At 47.6% G+C, this 15,340-nt stretch overlaps 1 long non-coding RNA gene across 1 annotated transcript; it reads right to left on the minus strand.

Moving 5' to 3' along the window:
• Positions 1-5,957: 5,957 nt before the first annotated feature.
• LOC142486471 (uncharacterized) lies at positions 5,958-7,036 on the minus strand. Its single transcript, XR_012798975.1, has 3 exons — positions 6,913-7,036; positions 6,289-6,335; positions 5,958-6,051 (listed from the first exon to the last, which is right to left on the minus strand). It is a non-coding gene; the product is annotated as an uncharacterized LOC142486471 (long non-coding RNA).
• Between the last annotated feature and the right edge of the window lie 8,304 nt (positions 7,037-15,340).

Consider the following 15,340-nt stretch of genomic DNA (forward strand, 5'->3'; position numbering starts at 1 on the left):
TATAGGCCGTGAGGGGCGGGTACTAGAGGGAGATAGGGATATTAGGCGTGAGGGGCAGGTACTAGAGGGAGATAGGGATAATGGGTGTGAGGGGCAGGTACAAGAGGGAGATAGGGATATTGGGCGTGAGGAGCAGGTACTAGAGTGAGATAGGGATATTGAGCGTGAGGGGCAGGTACTAGAGGGAGATAGGGATATTGGGCGTGAGGGGCAGGTACTAGAGGGAGATAGGGATATTGGGCGTGAGGGGCAGGTACTAGAGGGAGATAGGGATATTGGGCGTGAGGAGCAGGTACTAGAGGGAGATAGGGATATTGGGCGTGAGGGGCGGGTACTAGAGGGAGATAGGGATATTGGGCGTGAGGGGCAGGTACTAGAGGGAGATAGGGATATTGGGCGTGAGGGGCAGGTACTAGAGGGAGATAGGGATATTGGGCGTGAGAGGCAGGTACAAGAGGAAGATAGAGATATTGGGTGTGAGGGGCAGATACTAGAGGGAGATAGGGATATTGGGCGTGGGGGGCAGGTACTAGAGGGAGATAGGGATATTGGGCGTGAGGGGCAGGTACTAGAGGGAGATAGGGATATTGGGCGTGAGAGGCAGGTACAAGAGGAAGATAGAGATATTGGGCGTGAGGGGCGGTTACTAGAGGGAGATAGGGATATTGGGCGTGAGGGGCAGGTACAAGAGGGAGATAGGGATATTGGGCGTGAGGAGCAGGTACTAGAGTGAGATAGGGATATTGAGCGTGAGGGGCAGGTACTAGAGGGAGATAGGGATATTGGGCGTGAGGGGCAGGTACTAGAGGGAGATAGGGATATTGGGCGTGAGGGGCAGGTACTAGAGGGAGATAGGGATATTGGGCGTGAGGAGCAGGTACTAGAGGGAGATAGGGATATTGGGCGTGAGGGGCGGGTACTAGAGGGAGATAGGGATATTGGGCGTGAGGGGCAGGTACTAGAGGGAGATAGGGATATTGGGCGTGAGGGGCAGGTACTAGAGGGAGATAGGGATATTGGGCGTGAGAGGCAGGTACAAGAGGAAGATAGAGATATTGGGTGTGAGGGGCGGATACTAGAGGGAGATAGGGATATTGGGCGTGAGAGGCAGGTACAAGAGGAAGATAGAGATATTGGGTGTGAGGGGCAGATACTAGAGGGAGATAGGGATATTGGCGTGGGGGGCAGGTACTAGAGGGAGATAGGGATATTGGGCGTGAGGGGCAGGTACTAGAGGGAGATAGGGATATTGGGCGTGAGAGGCAGGTACAAGAGGAAGATAGAGATATTGGGCGTGAGGGGCGGTTACTAGAGGGAGATAGGGATATTGGGCGTGAGGGGCGGGTACTAGAGGGAGATAGGGATATTGGGCGTGGGGGCAGGTACTAGAGGGAGATAGGGATATTGGGCGTGAGGGGCAGGTACTAGAGGGAGATAGGGATATTGGGCGTGAGGGGCGGGTACTAGAGGGAGATAGGGATATTGGGCGTGAGGGGCGGGTACTAGAGGGAGATAGGGATATTGGGCGTGAGAGGGTGAGAGGGAGCCAGGAGCAGCGCCGGTGCACGGGTTACATGCACCAGAGGCGAAACTTTATATTTTCGCCCCAGTTGTATAAAAAAAAATAAGATAAATAAAATAATAAACAGTGGCGTAGCTATCGGGGCTGCAGGGTGCGCCACCGCACCCAGCGCGACGCAAAATACAAATAAAAGGGTGCCAAAATACCGGATAAAAAAACAAAGAAAATAATTAAAAAAAAAAAGATAAATAAATTAAAAAAAATAATAAGAGGAAAAAATAATAATGATTATTAACGCGCCCCTAGGACCTCTGCGCGCTAGGCGACCGCCTAATGGACGACCAGCCCTGCGAGGTATGCGGGAGGAAAAGGGGTGAATAGGATAGATATGCAGGGGGATGGGGGAGCAGGTGAGTTATACACAGGGGCACAAGGGCCCCATCACCCGCATCTCTATATACTGAGTGTGCCCCTGTGTATAACAACGCTGATCTGTGCTGCTCCATCTGATCTCACTGCGCAGTGATCCAGGGACAATCCGATCGCCATTTAATGGGGTCAGGAAGGAATTTTTTTCCCCATTGCACAGCAGGGGTTATGTTTCGCCTTCCTCTGGATCACAGCAACAAACTGCCCTTTGTGCATGAATTATCAGTGAGATCTTTATACACCCTGCATTGGTCTTCACCCCTTTGCTGCCGGAGGGGCCTGCAATGCATTGCTCTGCGTGTTACTATATCGCTCTGCAATGTGCTGCAGGCCCCTACCAGCAAAGAGATTCATTATTTCAATAAAATATTCTCTTTAATCCAACCTATGTGTAGTGTCTTTTCTATCCGTTGTATCTATTGCTAACAGCTCAGTGATTCTTCCCCAGGACGCTGCACTAGTGTCACGCTGCCAAGCCCGGGTGTGAAGGAGGTTTATAGGGTCACATATACACTTCTGCTAACACACAAGTGCAAATAGGAAGCCCATCTGATCTGTCATATCTTTTATTACACAAAACGGTATCTAAAAAGGTAAAAAGAACATACATGGGATTCTGCTACAAATATCTCTAATTGCAAACCAATTAACAAATCATTTAGATTGGAGTCGAGTCAAAATTGAAGAGGAGTCAAATATAGGGTAATGACATACAAATATCCCCAGAAAAGTAGGCTGAACATACTCCTTAGTCCAGGGGTGCACAAACTTTTTAACCTGCGCCCCCTCCTGACTGCTTACCTCCCGGCTCGCACCCCCCTCCTCCTCGGCTCCGGCGTCAAATGACGTCACGGTGTCATGTGACATCACGTTGCCATGGCAACACGACGTCACGTGACCCCCATGGCATCATCTGATGCCGGTTGCCATGGCGACTCGTCGCCAAAGATCAGGTAGGAGAAGCTGCAGAGACATCGCGCAGTCGGCATTTCATTTAAATGCCTTGGGGGAGAGAGCGGGACCTCTGTAGCCACCACGCCCCCCCTTAAAACCCTCCGGCCCCACTTTGCACACCCTGCCTTAGTCCATATGCATAAAAGGGTGAGCGGAACTGTACGTTCTAATTGTTAAAAACAAAAATAATAGCATTTTAATAGTAAAGGAGAACGCTGAAAAACGTGATAATTATATACAGTGATAACAAAATGTCATTAAAATCCCCAGAGCTGAGAAGGCTGGTCGGGAAAATGCAGGGTAGGAGCCGGAGGCCTCAATATAAATACCCCTAGCAAGCAGATTGCTGTATGAGCCACGGGAGGCCAACGGCATTAGGCAAGGTGCATGCAGCGGCTGGGAACAATAATGTCCATATAATTATCTGTTTAGGGGCCAGATGGAGTATCTATGGTGTAGGAGTGATTGACCCATACAGGTACACCCAAATAGATATAAACACAGTCAGTAGAATATGCTGGTAAATATACAGAGCATTAGAATGCGCTGAAAGGCACAATAGCCATGGAAGGTATATACAGTATAAACACAGCCCCAATACAGCCGTGTCTCCCAGTGGCTCTAAACTTCCAATCTCTGTCTCGCTCGTGAGCGTCACCGGCGTGACGTCACTACACCCCAACGCGGGTTTGCGTGACGAGTCGCGCTTCTTCCGGGAGGAGGTGTCACGTATAGCTGCATCAGTGTATCAGATATACCCTGTTGCATGGGTGGAGCTAGAGAAGTCAGCCAATAGAAAGGTGTCCGGCGGAATAGAAGTCGTCACGGACACCCAAAGGTAAACAAGGTTTGGAGGGCACTGTCATATATGGTCAGTATATAAAGGCGTATAGTAACCTGTCAGGGGAGTGATCCAGAGCTTCCCTTATACTGTAGCTCAAATACCGCCGGGAGGCACCAAAATCAAAAGAGAAGAGACCAGCAGACATAGGTCTCTGGTGTTACATGGATATAGGCACACGTGCATTAGGAGGCAGCAAAGGCCAAACTATCAAAGAGTATCTCTCTCTCATGAATAGTTGCATGTCCTCTATCGTTGGCCAGGATGAATATGCACCAAGATGTAGAGGGGCCAGAAATATAGGTGGCTACCTAGATGGCTGATGTTACAATAATGACTGGTCATAAATAGCCATATGCAGCCCCACAGCTAACTTCCAGATAAAATATATTATAAATAAATGTTGGCGAAGAGAGCTCGATTTTGTGCGGCGACTGCAGCAGAGGAGAAGGGTGACAGAGAAGGGTAGCAGAGTCGGCTGGGGGCGAAACAGACTAGTGGGAAGAGTTGGGGTGATGTAGGTTTACATTACAGAGACCAGCCAAATTCATGATCATCACTTATTTTTCAGTAAACACACACCTATACTTAAGGGGGCATCGCAATCATTTACAGTTAAACAAATTAAAACGATATACTGTACAATTGTTTTGTTAGACCGGAAAAGCGAGAAGGAAGAGGTAAGTCTGACACTGAGCCCCAAACAGTGGTAAAGTAGATATACACCAGAGTTCCAGACCTCTGAAGCTGCAGACATGAAGCCTCACCCACCCAGCACAGGGTGCAGTACCCTTGGCACGGAGAGGCGGAACCCCCTGAGAACCTGAGAAGTCCAGTATCCCTCCGCGGCTTCAAAAGAGACAGCAGATAGGCAGGCCCTGACCTTGCAAGGTATTAAAGGCCCTTACGGCCAACATGAAGCGAACCCGGTTGATCAGTGGAAGCCGGTACAGATTACGTAAGGTGAGAGTGATATGCTCAAAGCGAGACATTCTGCTGAAACTGTAGGTGATGCAGGTTTACATTACGATGAACACCCACAGATCAATCTTAATGACCCGGAGACTTAGGGCTGGGACCCGCTGTGCCCGGCGGCGCGGACGGCCGCGCGAGCGTTCCCCACCAGCAGGGGAATCCTCCCGAGCCGGTCCCAGTCCCCCCTCGCTGACGGCTCACTACGCACTGTGACGCGTCAGCCGGCAGGGGATTCAAGAAAATTGTGATCCCGAACGGTGACGCTTCACGTAGTGCACTGATGAGCCAATCAGCGGCGAGAGCGGGAGCTGTCATCAGGCAGCTTCCTACTCAAGGTAGTGTGTGTGTGTGTGTGTTTTTTTTGTGGCAGAAGGGGGAGGGAGCTGCTTACCTAACAGCAGCCCACAGCAGCTCCCTCCTGCAGCCCGTGGAGGGAGGGGGGGAGTAACGGGTCCCTCCGCTCAAGCCACGCCCCCCTCCCACTCCCGCCCACCTCCCGCTCCCTACAGACCGCATATCGCGGTCTGCGTCTGTCAGCGCCCCGCCTGTGTGCAGTGCGGGCGCGCTGACTGAGGGAGCGGGGCCTTAGCCTAAATGTGACTATGTATTTGTAGCGCATAGAGTGTAACTGAAAGAAATCACACTAGATCCCTTTCACAGCTGCACTCACTCTGTGCCCAGGACAAGCTTGAAAATGAGAGGTAACTCTTTATGTATTACTTCCTGGTAAAACATTTTATACATAAATAAACTTGGACAGCCATGAATGACAACGTTAGGTAGGAGATAGGAGGATTTTGAGTTGAGCAACAGAGATGCAATATTGTCTGTATACACACACACACAATATATAGCTACTGTATATTCTAGCACCTAAATAGTGAACACAGAATTAGAGTGTGTGGCTTGGAAGTGTGTGCCTATATGTGCGTCTAAGTCTGGAGTGAGGAAGCGCCCAGAATAGGGGGCTACAATTAAGCGCCTAAACGTCAGTATTACCCAAGCTGCTCTTGGAATAGCACGGCTGTAAAATACCAGCCTAATGTGCTACTGGAATGAATTGCACCCAAGAGTGATGAAGGGTGGAGCACAGTGCACCTAGGGGGCCCCGATATCATTCGATTCATTCCTACAATGAAATCACTACATGAGTTGACCCCACGGGATGCTGGTGGGTTTTCAGATAGGACAGGAAGGATAAGTCCAAAAGTGAATGACCTCCCTCTTCGGACACTCACCTGGTCCTATATGAGGCTCTGCTTCCTGCAGTACTACCTGCCCTGTTCCTGTGATGTGAGGGGAATAGGGACTTGTGCAAGGAATCCTGGGCCTGCAGGAGTACAGGGGAAAACTATGATACTCTGAGCCCAAGAACTTACAATCTACTGAGTTGTCATCTCAAAGACTACTGAAGGACAGGAAAAATCTATAATACTTTAATAAAACTAGTGTACAATCTACTTCGAGACTATAATCCTCGGGGCCTGCAGAAAAACTCTAACCCAAAGAGGGTACAATCTACTTCTGACAATGACTCCCTCCCCCTGCAGTCACATTGCAGACGTACCTTCTGCGTGACGACATGAGGCTTCCTGCAGTACTGGTCGTCCTGTCCTGGGGATGACAAGGAACAGGATCTGTATCATAGGGAGGAATGACAATGGTTATCATTGGGGTTGTCTCTGTAATAAAGGTGTAATCCCCCAGAATCAATGAGCTAAACACATCATATGGGAGAGCAGCCAATTACATGTACGTCCCAAAATGTATCCCAAATTATCTCCATGTCTGACCAAGTGATATTGTCCATCTCAACTTCTGTTATATTGCTGGCTAGATCTCTTGAGATGAGTATATACTGTAGTCCAATTCGAGTGTATTGGCCGTGAGGGGCCGCGTAGTAAGAATAGCCTCTAGACGTAGGTTCATCATTCTCCAAAAGTCTATCAGGGCAATGTCAATGAAATTATTTTTCAGGACCTTGGAGTTTTTTACCTCTGTGTGGTGTTCTTTGCGGAGGGTTCTTGTCCTATCTCTAGTATTATCTACTATGGTGTTTAATCCCCACCAATTATCAAATGACCTTTCCTGTGTTGCGTGATGGTGTGAAAAACGTCATTCAAATATTTGTCCTGGTTCTCATTTGGAGCATATAAGCTGACTATAGTCAGAACTTCCATGCCTATTTTACCTGTGACGATAACTATTCTGCCTGATTTGTCTCTGTTTAGCTGTACTGTATCAACGAGTTGTTGTGAACAAAACAGGCACTCCTGCTTTTTTGTTTTGCGCTGGTGAATGAAAAAAGTGGGAGAAAGATTTGTCCTTCAATCATGTTACATCCTCTCTATTTAAGTGTGTTTCTTGTATTATAAAGATGTCTCCTTGCCTAGACTTAAAGTTTCTCATCATTCTCCTTTTTATAGGTGAATTCAACCCTTTCACATTCAGTGGCACAATTTTGAGGCTGCTAACCATTAATTTGTCTGGGGTCTTTTTTGAACTAATTCTCGTGTTTTTATCTCGTTAGTCTTGTTGGTCTCCCGCAGCTTCGCGAGTGAAAAAAGTTGGTGTCGCCTCGCTCACTGGGTTTAGAACAGTGGGAATGGGTAGACGGGTAAAAATGAAAATAATAAAGAGAAAAATAAAAAGAAGGGTTTTATCTTGGGTTGAAGCTCATGTTCATCTTGGGCCTGTGACTCTGCTTGTGGGGTACTTGTGGTATGCAGAGTCTAATAGTGTATATGTTCGGGGTGCACTGTGGTACCTGAGATCATTTGTCTGTACATCGCACAATCTTGTCACTACATTTCCAGTGTGTGCCATTTACGTCGTACGTCTTACATCCTGAAGAAAATTTCCTTATCCTGTGACTACTATATAAAAACATTGAGTTAACTTGAGCATCTTAAACATATTATACTTTTTTTTTTATATATATGTAGCCCCCTGTAAACAGCACAGGCTATAACTATCTCCCTTCTACTGTGGTAAGTCCTGTTAAGATCAGGCACCAGTAATCATCATGGGTTTTCCCCCTTCATAGCCCTGCCCTGAGTGGTAGAGGCAGGCCTGGACTCTGCTGCAGGCGTGAGCAAGAGGGGAGGTTCTGCCGACATCACGAGAGGTTGGGCTAGCTCTATATTTGGCAGCCAACTCCTGTGAGTTAGAGTTAGTCTGCCGCAGTAGTCTGTTCGGAGTAGTATGCCGAGAGTCTGCAGTGGGACATGTTCGAGTAGTGAGTCCTGCGGATCGGTCCAAGGAGTTGGAGGAGACCGCGGTCTCACCTGCACAGCCGTGCAGGAGCAGAGAGAGGAGTGGAGAGACTCAGCCCCTTTAGTAGAGCTGATAGCGTTATATACCTGGTGGACCAATGCCCCTCACCCCTCTGCCTGGGGGGATGGGGAGAATTCAAGCCTCACCGCGAGGATAACCTCGGGGGGTGGGCCGCGGGGTATTGAAGCCTCAGCCCAGACCATCCTGTCGGAGGAGAGACTTGGAGGGAAGGAGAGGAGGAGATATCTGGGTGTGAGGAGAGCGGAGTAATAAGTACAACTTGGCTGTTGTTGTTGCGGCTGCTGGACGCCACTACCGTTGGGAGTTGCTGATCTGATAATAAAAGAGACTATCCTTTGTTACCCAAAGACTGTGTGTGAATTGGAAGCTATTACCCTGGGACCCAAGGGGTTCTTCTATACAGTTCCTGTCCCATATTCCTGGGAGTATAGAAGATGGAGGCGCTGCAACACTAAGAGATCATGGAGGCTACCACCCCAGAAGCCCGGTCCTGGCTCCCCAATAATATCGCGGGAAGCTCAGGCCCTCCTGTTCCTCACAGGAATGCACCACACTGCATGTAATCTGCCCTCATGCACCCTAGACACCACCGTAGAGTCTGGGGGAAGGGGGGAAGCAGGGTTACATATATAAAAGGTAAGTAATACTTTGGTTTTAACTTGCATTCTGAATATTAAAAAAAAAAAAAAAACTCTGTCTTGTACCATTCTTTATTTTTATGGGACTTGAGTCTCCACCTGGAAGTTTTACAAACGCTATAGGATTTTTGTTGAGCGCTCTTACTCCCTCAAGGAAGGGACCCCTGAACCCGAATGTAATCATGGTTTGGTCCAGGTTTTGGTCCCACCTTATCCTGTCGAATGCTTTTTCAGCATCCAAACACAAAAGGAATGCTTTTGCACCCACCAGGTGCACGAGGTCGACAATGTTGATTATTTTACGGGTGTTATCTGAGGCTTGTCTGCCTGAGACAAATCCCACCTGGTCTTTGTGGATCAAGCTCGGTAGAATCGGATTAAGCCTGTTCGCTAGAATTTTATTATAAATTTTTAGGTCCGAATTTAGAAGAGAGATAGGCCTATAGCTGCCGCATTGAAGCGGATCTCTTCCCTCTTTTAATATTATTGCCAGGTTGGCCGAGGACATGGACTAGGGGACATCCTCCTCTCCCATAAAGGAGTCAAAAACCTGTAGTAGGTGCGGAGCCAGCACTGCCTTAAATATCTTACAATATTTATTTGAAAAACCGTCCGGTCCCGGGGTCTTATTTGTTTTTAGTTGTTTTATTACTTTAAATAGTTCGGTAAAAACAAAAATTGTGAACTAGCGCTAAAGTGTGATACACAGTGTGATAATATAAAAAACTTTAAATAAAGTATGGCTGCCCGGTGATACTGCCAGTACTAACAATAACACAAAATAAAGAAAAACCTGGCGCCAAATTGTCAGTGGAATGTCCTGTACTCCTCAAGGGATCCGCACACTTGCTTGACAGACCATGCAAAGAAAGAAACACAAACAAACAAAGATCATAGCGCAACACTGTAGGGTAAACAGTACTGCACTAATACACACAGACAGTTAAGAATCCTAGCGACATTTAAAACAACTATTTATTAAAAAGAACTATGCCAAGACAGACAATGGCAAATGCAAAGAACCGCAGGTCATCCGGAGCACAAAAATTGGAGCCCTACTTACATATAGCAAGGTTTAAACTCGCATGGTAGGAACAAGTCCTAGATACAGATGGTCTCCCTGGCGGGTGATGTCTCTGCTCCACTGCGGTTCAGACTCCAGTCAGTCCTTACGATGGTAACCGGAACAGCTCCGGCCGTGGAGGCTGGTGTGCGGGGTCCACAGCTCTGCACCGCATGTAGACACACGCCTCACTTCCTCCTCCGGAGCAACAGGAAGTCTCTGCGCGCCCGCGCGCGATAGTGCCTGTTGCCTTAAAGGAACAGCTGGCAGGCTGAAGGGAAAGTTGGGCTCCAAAGCCAAATGACCTTAAAACGTCCAAAGTCAGTCAAATAGTGGCAGTGCCACTAGCCCAATCGGGGCTAGTGGCACTGCCACTATTTGACTGACTTTGGACGTTTTAAGGTCATTTGGCTTTGGAGCCCAACTTTCCCTTCAGCCTGCCAGCTGTTCCTTTAAGGCAACAGGCACTATCGCGCGCGGGCGCGCAGAGACTTCCTGTTGCTCCGGAGGAGGAAGTGAGGCGTGTGTCTACATGCGGTGCAGAGCTGTGGACCCCGCACACCAGCCTCCACGGCCGGAGCTGTTCCGGTTACCATCGTAAGGACTGACTGGAGTCTGAACCGCAGTGGAGCAGAGACATCACCCGCCAGGGAGACCATCTGTATCTAGGACTTGTTCCTACCATGCGAGTTTAAACCTTGCTATATGTAAGTAGGGCTCCAATTTTTGTGCTCCGGATGACCTGCGGTTCTTTGCATTTGCCATTGTCTGTCTTGGCATAGTTCTTTTTAATAAATAGTTGTTTTAAATGTCGCTAGGATTCTTAACTGTCTGTGTGTATTAGTGCAGTACTGTTTACCCTACAGTGTTGCGCTATGATCTTTGTTTGTTTGTGTTTCTTTCTTTGCATGGTCTGTCAAGCAAGTGTGCGGATCCCTTGAGGAGTACAGGACATTCCACTGACAATTTGGCGCCAGGTTTTTCTTTATTTTAAATAGTTCGGTAGTTGTTATTTTCTCATTTAGTTTACGGACGGTTTCTTCCCACTTTCCCCACTCCTTTTCGCGCTATCGATTGAACCTCTGGCGGCAACAATTAGACGAGACCGGGATATAAAAGGGGTTGTCATTGGGGAAAGAGAACACAAAATCTCCCTGTTCGCTGATATCATCTTGTCGCTGGTCTCCCCCATGACAACCCTACCCAATCTCCAGTCAGAAAAATTTGGTCGGATCTCGGGATACAAAACCAACAGCGATACATCAGAAGCCCTGAACCTATCCCTTTTAGCCCACGAAGCGAAACTCTTACAAACAAACTTTAGCTATAAGTGAAGCTCCACGAAGATAAAATACTTGGGGGTCAAAATAACCAACTCCTACTCAGCACTATTTCATTGTAACTCCCCCCCCCCCTACACTGGCGACACACTTTATTCGAGCTCGGCTAGTCCCACGAATTCGGGTATACCCGGGTGTATTGAGGTTTGTGACTGTTTTCTGCCCGAGTGCATTGAGTTATTTTCCGGCAGGGATTGAAGCATTTTATTCCCGTTGGCTGCAATACTGCACAGTACATATATATATACTGCATTACAATTCATGAATTTATGCCATCTGGTAGACACGCGAAGCATTGCAGCCTATTAAATCCTAATCATTATCATTTAACAGATCAGCCGCCCATCAGCCAGGCATGAACCCAGGCTGGGAAGGCAAATGCAACGGGGCTTGTCAGAGGTGAGGAGCGGCGCATTCCAGGTATCTGCCAGGTACATACCGGGTATTTGCTCGAATAAAGTGTGTCGGTGCAGTATTTGCTGAACTTAAAAAAGACCTCCAGAGATGGAACAAATATCATATTTCGTGGCTCGGTATGGTGGCGTCTAACAAATATCATATTTCGTGGCTCGGTATGGTGGCGTCTGTTAAGATGAACATCCTGCCCAGACTTCTATATTTCTTCCAGACTCTCCCGGTCTGCATATCGTTGGCAGACCTCAAAGACATCCAAAATAGAATCTTCCAATTTATATGGAGAGAGAAAAGACCACGAGTGGGCAGATCGGTAATGTTGGCGCCAAAGGAGTGTGGAGGCCTGGATGTACCAGATATAATCAAGTACTACCATGCGGCCCACCTAAAACAAGCAGTGACATGGAATAATGATCCAGCGTCTTGTTGCTGGTTGGAAATTGAGGCCTCCTACGTCTCTCCCCTCTCTCTCGGGGCAATCCTTTGGTCTAGAGGGGGCGGAGAGATAATAACGGGCGGGACGGGCCTGGGAGCCATGAGATGCACGTCGAAGATATGGTCTAAAAGTAAAGATAGACATGGTCTGACATCCTCCCCCTCCATACTGACTCCTATTTTTGGTAACCCGGATTTTCCCCCGGGCTGCGACCCTAGGGATTTCAAACAATTCAAAGAGTCTAATCTAAAAACAGCTTCGGATCTTTTGAACAAAGGAACCTTGATCCAATTCCTGGAATTGCAGGAAAAATATAAACCGGTGAAACTTCCTCTATTCGGGTTCCTCCAGATCAGACACTTCCTTCAGGCGATATCCCATAAGTCTAAGTTCAATGGCCCTACCCTTTTCGAGGGGATCTGTGCAGTTGGCACATACCAGATGGGTCTGATCTCGAGGATTTACTCGGAGCTAGCGCGGTCCAGGATTCCCGTCAACCACAACTATATGTTGAAATGGGCTGAGGACCTCAATATAGACATAGATAGAGATGAGTGGGAGGACATCTGGGAAGCAGCAGCCAAAACCTCTATTTGCACCTCCATTAAGTAAAACCCTACAAAATTCTATTCCAATGGTACCTGTCTCCAAGTAAACTGAGCCAGATCTTCCCTGGCCTGCCCGATCTGTGTTGGAGGGGGTGTGGCCAGCGAGGGGATCTGGTACACATTCTATGGACATGCCCGGGAGTCCAGGTCTTCTGGAGCATGACCCGCTCCCCCCACCCCCTCTATCTCTTCTTCTGTCCCATTTCAAACCTCTCTGAGGAGTTAGTCTGACGAATACCTCAGGGTCTACGTGACACCGGCTGGGTTCACAAAGGTATGCCATAAAGGGCCCTTTCAGCATTTGAGGCCGTCATCACATATATGCCGTCTTTATGTTCCCATGTCCCGGCCTATATACCTATCTCATTATACTGTATAGGATAAGTATTTCGTATATGATTTAGGCACTGTACTGTATATGTTATAGAATTTTTCTCTTTTGACTAAGCTGCATACAACGGACTCTGTATCAATATGCGACTTCTCCCAGAAAACCAATAAAAACACACGTAAAAAAAAAAAAAAAAACTCTTAGTTAATGCCAAACATTGTCTGACCGGGACTGCGGCCTTCTCGCGCCTTTCTTATATTGGCTGCTGCTAACATCGTTGTCCAAGGTCCCAGTAACTCCGACACCTGTCCGGCCCAGCCAACAATCAACCGTTATTTGAGCTCATATTTATGATTGAGCTTATTTATTGAAACTTTAACAATATTGTCTAAGGGGGAAGGGACACAGGGGAGAAATCGCTAACGCTGACTCTGCACTGGTGGTTACCTTAGAATTACGTTAGTGGCTGAGAAACACTGATATAAATATATCAGATATCAATGGTCTAATTCTCCCCTCGGGGGCAATATATCCCAGGGTCCCCACGCCCTTGCTGGAGGTCTGTTTCCCAGAGATGTTTATATCGCGAGCCCAAAGTCTGTAATCTTTAGGTGGCCCACACTGTCCTTTAATATGTTCTCCGGCTTCAGGTCCCTATGAAGAGAGAATCTCTGAGCTTGGTCTGAGGGTGTATATTTATTTATATAAGGTCAATACACAAAATGCTTCAATAAGGGGTTAGTGAGTACTGTGGGGAAGGGAGTTTAGAAAGAGTTGGTATTCCCAAGAGTTGGTATTCGCAGCAGGTAAGTAGAGTCAAGAAGGCTGGAAAGGAGACAGACCTGAGCAGAGTGCAGAAAGAGAGCGGGGATAAGGAGATGTGATAGAAAGACGTCCTGAGCAGAGTGACAGCAGAGCTGAGATATAAGGACAGAAAAGACATGGACCTGAGCAGAGAGCGGAGCTGAGATATGAGAGTGGAAAATAGACAGCTGGAGCACAGCGAGAGACCATACACAATATAGAAGACAGAAAATAGACAGCCCTGAGCAGAGGGAGGATGAGATAGCACAGAAAAGGACGCTTTAAATTACCGGTGAATAATGCCCGTAGAATGGAGAAACTGGATCCCACAGACTATCTCAGCAGCGTAGAATCTGATGGAGAAAGAAGAAAAGACTTACCAGCCCAGCACGGGGTATATTCCCACCCAAACATCATTACCAGCCCAGCTCGGGGTATATTCCCAACCAAACATCATTACCAGCCCAGCACGGGTATATTCCCACCCAAACATCATTACCAGCCCAGCACGGGTATATTCCCACCCAAGCATCATTCCCAGCAGGTATGTAGCACGCCCCCCTTGCCCCAGTCTGTTCATTCTCCTACCAGCTATGAAGCTTCAGACCTCATTAGATCCCTGACTTTTACCCATATTTAGGATCTCCTTGTGCCTACCCTGAGCGATGGTGCTATATAATCACCCACCACCTCTGTGGAAGGCTGTTCCCTGAACCACTACTCTTTTATTGAAGGACTTCCTCACACTTCCCTGTTGCCTCTCACCCTCCTGTTTACATGCGAGATCCGTAGGTATAGATCATAGAGTACTACTTGTGCACTGTTATAGCAGCTACTGATACTCTTAGATTTATTGAGTCTTGTGACACCTGGCATACGCAGGTGTTCACTGTGACTACTTACCATAGAGCGCATCTGTCCACACCCTTACTGAGGGTACTCATTATATCACTCACCATATAACTGTGGTGGGGACATCAGTACTATAGCTATCTTGGGCAGCTGTGTACGCTACTAGTACTGTTCTTAGGAGTTCAGACAGTATAACGACCACTATCTAGTATTCATTCGTCCTATTTTATATTCGCTGTATACTGGCTCATAATAGTATTTCACTTGATCCACAGCGTTCCCCCCATTATTTTATCATTCTGAGTTACGACTCAAAGATTTTTCTTTTTATTACTCACTCACTCCTCCATTCAACACATGGTTCCCAGGTACACCTGTTAATATATAGTGTGTGAGTGCTCTCCTTGGGGCTCTTTTCTTTCGTTGCTATATATATCACTGTTTCCCCTGATAGTAGCACCACCACTCCAGGTACTTCCATTTAGCAGTAGCGAGGCCCCCCCCCCCCTCCCCTCAAGTTCGTGTTCGTTTTCGTTTTTTACATAACAGTTTCAATTATTGTATTACACTTATACTGTACTACAATTAGTCCTTGTTACATAGGTGTGTGTGTGTGTGTGTGTGTGTGTGTGTGTGTGTGTGTGTGTGTGTGTGTGTGTGTGTGTGTGTGTGTGTGTGTGTGTGTGTGTGACTGCTGAACCCATTAACCAGTGTCAGGACGCCCCCTCTTCACAATTTCTAAAGCAGCAATCCCGCCTGGGATCTTACCTGATCCGCAGTCCCTCAAATTACTATACTGGTGGGGAGGTGTTCCTTACCTGTCTTCCGATGTCTCC

Source organism: Ascaphus truei, unplaced genomic scaffold, assembly GCF_040206685.1.
Source record: "Ascaphus truei isolate aAscTru1 unplaced genomic scaffold, aAscTru1.hap1 HAP1_SCAFFOLD_891, whole genome shotgun sequence".
Classification (NCBI taxonomy): Eukaryota; Metazoa; Chordata; class Amphibia; order Anura; family Ascaphidae; genus Ascaphus; species Ascaphus truei.